Source organism: Aotus nancymaae, unplaced genomic scaffold (genome assembly GCF_030222135.1).
Source record: "Aotus nancymaae isolate 86718 unplaced genomic scaffold, 86718_ANA_hifiasm-v0.15.2.pri h1tg000007l, whole genome shotgun sequence".
NCBI classification, from domain to species: domain Eukaryota; kingdom Metazoa; phylum Chordata; class Mammalia; order Primates; family Aotidae; genus Aotus; species Aotus nancymaae.
Genome location: NW_026988418.1, coordinates 48,041,537 through 48,050,480, shown reverse-complemented (window position 1 = coordinate 48,050,480; position 8,944 = coordinate 48,041,537). Strand labels below are relative to the sequence as shown.

Sequence of the window (8,944 nt, the reverse complement as noted above, 5' to 3'; positions counted from 1 at the left end):
AAATTTTTCTTTCCAGTTTGCCACTTAGGTAATAAAATGTAGCAAACCTCAGCTATATTTGACTAAGATTTTGTTATTGACAGAGAAACTTTTCACTGTGATTCAAAAGAACAAAATTTGTTAAAAGGTTTATTTTCTTTTCATATTTTTTATGAAATCCTTTAATTTTTTTCTTCAATGGCCCACAACCTCATATTCTGAGACCTGCTATTTCACAGTTTATTCCCTCATTCTGCTTCTTTAAATCTGATTGAACCTTGTGGTTATCAGCTTACTATAACAAAATTATTTTTAGAGCACTTTGGCTCTCTACAGCCTCAACACAGAATTTACAGTGTTTTTCATTATTTCCTTGTGAGTCCTTTCATATGTACGTGCAACTTCTTTTAAACAAATGAAAAACTGTTTACAAAAGAAAAGCTAAGTCATAACTGTGAAAGGAACTCTACCGCTCACCCTGTAAAGTGGTATTAGAGGGAAAAGACAGCAGGGAAAGCTCTATGAGAATCAACTGTGACTGATTAGACACAGAGAGATAGGGCACTGTTTCATACAGCTTCACCAGACACATACGCCACATTTTTCTCTTTTCTGACTCCCCTGGGCTTCTACATTCCAGCCCCTTGTCATTGTCAACCCACGCAGTCTTTTTCTTCTTTCTCTGGCTAAAACATCTTCATGGTTTTTTTGAGTATTGTGTTCTAGTAATTTTTTTTTTTATTTCACAATCAGAGGCTTCTTGGTATCTAGTTTTAATAAATATATTCTCTCTTCAGTGACCAGGTTTTTGAAAAGCAAAAAGGATAGACCCAGCATAATTTCAGGAACATTCCATATACCCTGAGTGAGACACTTTAGTATGGAGCCCTGAATCCAGAGTGCTAAACAGCTTCATTTTTCCTCTGGCTAAAAGCCTCACTTTGTTATGGGTTGTAGGTAGGGCACTCATTTGCCCTTTGACCTAGACCAATTTTGCCTTTCTAGAGGCAATAAAATTCATGCTAATGTGAAAGATGGGATCTTGCAATACCTATCCAATAGGGAAATTATGAAACAATTATGTTTTAATAGCACTTTCCAACCCACTGCTGAAAGAGCTGTGGAAATCCAATGTTAGTCTTGTTTTTATCGCTAATATGACTTGTTTGCTTCAATGATGCAACAGATAAGCAAACAATGGTTGCTTATGATCAAGATAAGATTTGAGATTTACATATGACAGTTCTAAAGAAGCAAAGAATTATCTTCTGTCTTTCCTTAACAAAAATCTTACTCAATTGGCTCTCTGTAATGACTGGGTATCAGCACAAATCAGAGAATGTGTTTTGATGTTTTAGAAAATTCCAGTTGCTCTTGAGGTTTCATTATTGACAAGGGCTATCATGATTTCCAAGAGGGTCTTATCTGCAAGCTGCAGCAGTTGCTTCATGAGCTGCCAAACAGGTTCAGTGGGATTACACAGCTGCCTTGGAGCTGGAGGCCAGCCTGGGTGAACTCCCTGCTTTCTCCTTTCAAGGTCTGCAGGCTTTGACCTGTAAATAGGTGCCTAAACAGGGTCTAATCTGTCACACAAATATGCCTTAGCAAAAGTGGTAATGTCCCTTATTACCTGGCTTAGCAACAATTCCAAGACTTATATTTAGAGAGGTACTTGTATAAATTGCCATACTTGAAGCTACGCCTGGTATTTCTATAAAACTCTCTTAACAGACGATGTAATGGTTCACATTTTATTTATAGCAGACTATGAAAACAAGGTCTTTTCAATATAACCCCAGCTCTCAAGAGCAGTTCTAAAATAACAAACCAACACGTGCACTTTGAAGATACGCCCTTTAGGCTGAGCTTGAGTGTCTGTTCTTGGAGGATTGTGCTTTACCCATTTGAGATGACTTTTCCCCTTTGCCTGCCATGATTTATGATCTTAATGCTTCCATTAAAAAACAGGTTTCAATTTTTAGCTTTTTATTGACAATTGAGAAAACTGTTTTCAATTTCTAAAAGTTAAAAAAAAAAGCCTCCTTAAAATTGGTGGTGTGATCTTTGACATTCACAGTTGAAAAGTAAATTCCTAGCTAAGATTTGCTGTTTTATTCCTAAAAATTGGGACAGATTGGGTAAAAAATGAAAAGAGCTATTTAAATGTAAATTATTATTATGAAGGCTGACTTCCACTCACCAAATAATGTAAATATTTAAAATATCTCAGGCAGTTAGCACTTAATAATAACAAAAAGCCTTATCAGAATAGCATTCTTCTTTTGAAGTGGGGAAGAATAACAACTGGTCACTCTATTCTACAGTAGCAAGTCAAAGCTTATTACCAGGAATGATACAAACTATTATTAAAACATTATCTTCCTGGACTAGGAGCACGGCGGAGCCGGCGGCAGAGTGGTCCGGCTGCGCGGCGGCCCAGGGGGCCGGGCGGCGGGGCGAGCAGTGCGGCCTCGGCCTCCACGACCAGCGGTGCCGGCGTGGCTTCCGTCAGGGTCAGGAGAGGATTCAAGATGACCAACGAAGAACTTCTTCCCAAAAAGGTTGAGTGAAACAGACTTCAAAGTTATGGCAAGAGATGCGTTAATTCTAAGATGGAAACAATATGAAGCATGTGTACAAGCTCCGGAGGGCAAGTACACGGATCTTAACTCTAATGACGTAACTGGCCTAAGAGAGTCTGAAGAAAAACTAAAGCAACAGCAGCAGGAGTCTGCACGCAGGAAAAACATCCTTGCAATGCGACCAGCAACCAAGGAACAAGAGATGTAAGAGTGTACTGCTCAAATCCAGTACCTCAAGCAAGTCCAGCGGCCGAGCGTTGCCCAACTGAGATCAACACCGGTAGACCCAGCGATCAACTTGTTTTTCCAAAAAATGAAAGGTGAACTGGAACAGACTAAAGACAAACTGGAACAAGCCCAAAATGAACTGAGTGCCTGGAAGTTTACGCCTGATAGGTAAACAAATCATACTCCCCAGTCAAGACTTCCCTGACAGTCCCAGCACGAGAAAGCTGTGGTGGGACAGCCAAGTACTGGTTTCCACACCAAGACTCAGACTTTTGGAGCCAAAAAAAAAAAAAAAGCCATATTCTTACACTGTCCAGCTTCTAATGGTTAATGTAAAACTTACCAGATGAACCCTGTGTTTCAGCTTTTTCTCTTCCCCTTCCCCTTGCTTCAGAGGCCTGATGGTGACGGACTATTCCGAAGAAGTGGCCACCTCCGAAAAACTCCCTTTCCAGAACATGTAGACACTTGAGAAATGTTTCTGTTTGAAGAAAATAGAGGGAGAAACAGAAGTCTTAAGTCTGTGGCACACTGTGTCTTCAGACAGTTTGAAGGAATGAAAACCTAGAGATTTTAAGTCATGAATTGAACATGTAAAATTCCAGTAAAATGTAAAAATGGAATATGCATCACTCTTAACCTTGAGCATAGTGACTTAGAGACACTGTATATCAGTTTTGCCAATAAGACTGTGGACTTCATGATTGTTGTTGAACCTCTGGGTCAAAACTCAAATGAGGTGAATTTTGCCTTTAAAGGGTTTATTTGCTGAGAACCAACTTTTAATAGTCATGAGAGAATCAAATAATAGATGTCTGTACAAGTAGTGCATATATTTAACCATTTAGTTTGGGGCTCTATATTACTTGCTTGAGCCTTAAATCAATGTGGTTTTATTCAATGGTTTGTTCTTTGAATGGTTGCAAAAACTGTAGATAATCTTACTGAGGACTGTACAAACATGAAGGTGTAGTATCAAACTTCAGGTTTAAACTGTTTGAAGCATTATAAACATTCATTTCACAACTAGATTGTACAAGGATATTAGCTGTGATGAGACTCACTGCATTATTTTTTTAGTGAATTTTATGAAATCCCCATTCCATTTAACAGGCACATGTTTAAAAGAGCATTGTCGTTGGTGTTAATGGGGGAATGTGTTCCTTCATTGTATTTGGGCCTTTTGTATTGCACTCTTGATATTAAATTAAATGTGCCTTGAAATGAATTTTAAAAACCATTATCTTCCTTAATGTGCATTTCATTAGTTAACTTATCAATGTTAGCATTCTGTAAAGCAAAACAGAAGTTATATATACCAATTATTTAAATCATATTTATAAATACCAGTTATTTAAAGCATATTTAGTATTTAATATATATGCCAAGGTACTCTTTTCTTAAGAGATATAGTTTAATAGAACTAGCTCCATGGTGGTGGACAACAGTTAAGTATCCAATGTTAAACAATGACTTATTTTATCTTTCCTTTTTTTTTGTTAGGACAGTCATTTTGAAGATATTACTTTGTAGCATATATTTAAGTCTGAAGAACTTTTCAACTTTATTTGCTCCTAGCATTAGCACTTTGATATGAAGGTGGCAAGAATTGCCAGGTCTTCCAATTTAAAATATTGCCACAATTTTAATGTTAAATGAACAACATTGAGGCAATTTATTTTGTAGCAGCCTGAACTAACGCGAGACAGAAATAGTACAGGGTGGCTGCAGGAGAATAGAAAATTCCAATAGCAGTTTCACATGACTAGCAAAAGGAAACTGTTGAAATACCTGCAGAAGCTAGGGGCTTATAAGATCCCAAAAACCAGAATGTAGATCAAGCTGGCTAAGAACCGACTGGACCCAACATGGTGCTAGATTTGACCTAAGTTTCGCTTAGGACCTTATTATATGCCCACTAACATGCTAAATCACCCACCAGCGCCATAAGTTCTAGGGACACCTGTATTTGGTGTAAAAATGATTGACACAACAGTTCTGAGAAATCTCTACCTTTTTCTAGGAATCTTCATGAATATTCCATCCCTTAAAGAAAACCCTAAAGGTAGCCTCCTCAAACCCCCTTGCACGTGACTCTCTCATGTATGCCTGCAACTCCCCTTTCTCAAGTGTGTATTTTTTGCTTTGCAGTAAATGTTTGTACTTTCGCTACTTTCTTACTCATCATTGAATTCCTTTTTACCATGTTGTCAAGAACCTGGACACTGGCCAGGGTTGAGGTCCCACCAGCGTTTCAGGACCTCACCTATCCTGTCAGTATCAAATGGACACCCTGTTTATTTAACCTACAACAAATAACTATAAGGTCTATAAATGATACTATATTATTGACACCATGGATTTTGTGGAGTATCTCAATATCAGAAATACTTTTTTTGTACAACCTCAGTCTGATTTATATGCCTGTTTTAAGGCCACTGCCTTTTGCCTCACTCCTTTTCCATCATTCATTGATTCATTCATCAGCTATTGACTATGTGCTAGGCCCTGAGTATACAAAGAACAATATTTGAGCTAACACTTGAAGAATAAGTTGGGTTGTATCTGTGCTTGGTCCCTGCCCCCATGGAGTTTACATCCTAGTGGGAGAGATAGACAGTAAATAAGTAAAATATATCAACAAAGAAGATAATTACAGTTTGTTATATATGTTATGACCAGGAACTCTTTGTTACAAGGACATTTAAGCTGAGACCTGAAGGCTGAACAAGTGCCTTGAATTCTCTGCAAAGAGGAACTCTTGTGCAAAGTCCCTGAGCAGGAAACGCTTTGGCAGGTTTGGGAAACAAAAAGGTGACCAGCATAGTGGGAGGTCACCTTTTTGTTTTGGGGAGAGTGGTATGAAGTGAACGCTATAATCTGAATATTTGTGTCCACTGGGCCCCGCCACATGTTGAAATCCTAACTCCCAGAGTGACGGTATTAAGATGTGAGACCTTTGAATAGGATTCGTGCCCTTACAAAGGAGGCCCAAGAGAGGTCTCTTGCCCCATCTACCATGTGAGAATACAGTGAGCAGGTGCCATCTATGAACCAGAAAGTGGGCCTTCACCAGACACCAAATCTACTGCCACCTTGATATTGAACTGCCTGGCCTCCAGAACTGTAATAAATAAATTTCTGTTGTTTATATGCCACCAGTTTATGGTATCTTGTTCTAGCAGCTGGAACAGACTAAGACAGTGAAGATATAAAGGCAGGTAAAAGCCACATCATGCAGGCTCTTGTAGGCTGAGGAAGGGATTTTGGAATGAATTCTATAAGCAATAAGACCCTGAAGGGCTTAAGCAGCAGAGAGTTGGGGGTGTGAAGGGGAGAAGTGTTCAGGATCAAGTGTGTCACATGAGAAAATGTGGAGATATGAAAAAGTATGGCTGGGTGTGGTGGCTCACACCTGTAATCCCAGCACTTTGGAAGACCAAGGCAGGAGGATCACTTGAGCCAGAAGTTTGAGACCAGCCTGGGCAATATAGTGAGACCTCATTGTTATAAAAAATAGGAAAAGCCGGGCATGGTGGCTCACGCCTATAATACCAGCACTTTGAGAGGCTGAGGCAGGTGGATCACAAGTCAGGAGTTCAAGACCAGCCTGGCCAATGTGGTGAAACCCTGTCTCTACTAAAAATACAAAAATTAGCCCGGCATGGTGGCACATGCCTGTAGTCCCAGCTACTCGGAAAGCTGAGGCAGGACAATCGCTTGAACCCAGGAGGTGGAGGTTGCAGTGAGCCAAGATCGCACCACTGCACTCCAGCCTGGGTGACAGAGTGAGACTCCATCTCAAAAAAAAAAAAAGGAAAAGAAATTAGCCACACATGGTGGCACACAACTGTAGCCTTCCTACTGATGAGGCTGAGATAGGAGGATTGCTTGAGCCTGAGGTTAAGGTTGCAGTGAGCCAAGATCACACCACTGCACTCCAGCCTGGGTGACAGAGCAAGACCCTATCTCTAAAAAGAGAAAGAAATAAAAAGTACCGTAAAATTGATAAAACTTAGGAAAGAGCTCCTCATTTAGAATTTAGAATGGAAATAGATATGAAAACTAACTTGAGAAGTTTTCTGCACTAAAATTTTGTCACTATTCAAAAGTTAAATGATAGCCCTGAAAGTCCAAAGCTTTAGAACATTTCACTATGCCAATGAAATCAAGCCCATGTTTTCTAAGTGGATTTATCATGCTCTGAGGACACATTAAATGAACCAAGTGAGCAATTTTGACCCATTGCCTGTCTTTCAAAGGACACAGAACAGTATCATTTCCTCCTTCCTTTTCTCTCACTATAGGTAATCAGAAATCATTGGTGATTCTTATTTTTATTGGTTCAGAAATCACTGCCTCTCTAAAGGGTACAGGGAGATCATTTATGGTGAAAGTGTCCATTTCCATGTATAAAAATTACATTAACAGGATGGAATTTTATATGACTAGAATCTTTGTGTTTGGACAGAATCCAGTGTGAGTTTCTAAAAAAAACTTTCATCAAATTATGAGTTCAATTTCAGCCTTTACATTTCTTGCTTATGTTGATGGCTATCTTCTCCATGCCTTCCCAAAGGGATATTTCTGGCCGGCTCTTCCATTGATAAGCTTTCCAGTTATAACTCATCTTCCTGATCCCTCTTTGCCTTTCTGTCTTGGCCTGTAATTGACCTCATTCACACATTTTCTTTAGCACACCAAATACTCTGTGTTTCTCCAGCAGTAGTTCTGGAATGTTTACACGGAGAATTAGTTTATAGTTTGGATTATTCATTTGTTAACATAATGATATGTAATGAAATCTTTGCTTTCCTTCAGGCTTGACAGGTCTTGGCAATAACTGCTACTTACTTCATTGTTATTTCCATTTGGGGAAAAAGCACTCACTCCTCTTTGACACACCACCTCACTGCAGTCATTTCCCTAAATGGGATGTTAAACCTCTTCTCCCTCTTTCAAGTCTTACCTAGAAGTTGACCCCACGTTCTTGTTGAAGCAGATTCCTTGTTATTCCCAAGCACACTGTGTACTTTCCCTCTTCTCTGCCTTTGTTCATGCTGTTCCACAAGAGCGGATGCCTTCCCACTCATCTCTACCAGCCAACAGTTGGGTCCTGCCTCCTTCACCAAATCTTTGTGGAACCCTTTAATCAAAAGTCTTTGTTTGACTTCTCAGTGAGCATTTTTCCTAAGGCTATGAAATGACCTGATCAGATTTTCCGAAGACAACAGCTAGAACTCAAGATTCAGTAAACAAAGGGATAAGCTTGTGGCTAAAGTTGGGGGGTTAAAGAGCTGGGTATTTTGGGAATGAATAAGATACAGAAGGAAAGCTTTAGCTTTCAAATCAGATTTTTTTTTCATGTGAATTCTAAAAGTCAGTTACCAGTTCTGTGACCCTGGATGAGTTACTTTGCCTCCCTGAGCCTTAGGTTTCTCATCTGTGAAGTTGAGATAGCAAGTCCTATTTCTCAGAGTTATGAGGATAAATGAGATGATATATGATTTAGTCCTTGGCACTGAGTTGGATCTCCAGAAATGTTAGTTTTGCATCACTAGATTCTATATGGGAAGAGATCAGGGAGGGACCCCAGTCAGCAGCTATCCAAAGAAATGGAATGCCAGGTAGTATCAAGTATCAAGTAGGTTTGAGGAAAACTAAAACCAGCCCATAGGAACTAGTTAGAAATTCAAAGCTCAGGGATTAGAAAAGTTGAATATATGTATCCTTGGCTTTGGTCTTGCAGCTTTCTTTGGCCAATGAAATATAGCAGAAATGACATACCAGTTCCAAGCCTAAGACTTTAGAGGTATGCCACAGGTAGACACTTCAGTCAGGCGGCAGAGTGAGGCATGTGTACCCAAGCTGACCTGTAGTCTGATAGCAGAGTGCCCCAACTGATGTGCAGACCCATCAGCAAAAAGTAAATATTCATTGTTATATGCCTCTGATATTTTGTGGTTGTTTTTATTATTCAGTTATTACTGCAGCAATGGCTGACTGATCACTTCTCTTATCTGTTAGTTCAATGGCATGAGGAGCCAAAAACTCCTACAATTCAATGAGATATTTTTGTGTCCCTTGATGGGTACATTCCTTTCATGGGGATTAAGGCCTCTAAGCCAACAAAGCACAAAGTTTCAGGGACAGGA

General features: G+C 39.5%; 1 pseudogene; it reads left to right on the top strand.

The window, feature by feature from the left end:
• Window positions 1–2,510: 2,510 nt before the first annotated feature.
• Window positions 2,511–3,411, top strand: LOC110567680 (pre-mRNA-splicing regulator WTAP-like; annotated as a pseudogene).
• The last annotated feature ends 5,533 nt before the right edge of the window (window positions 3,412–8,944 follow it).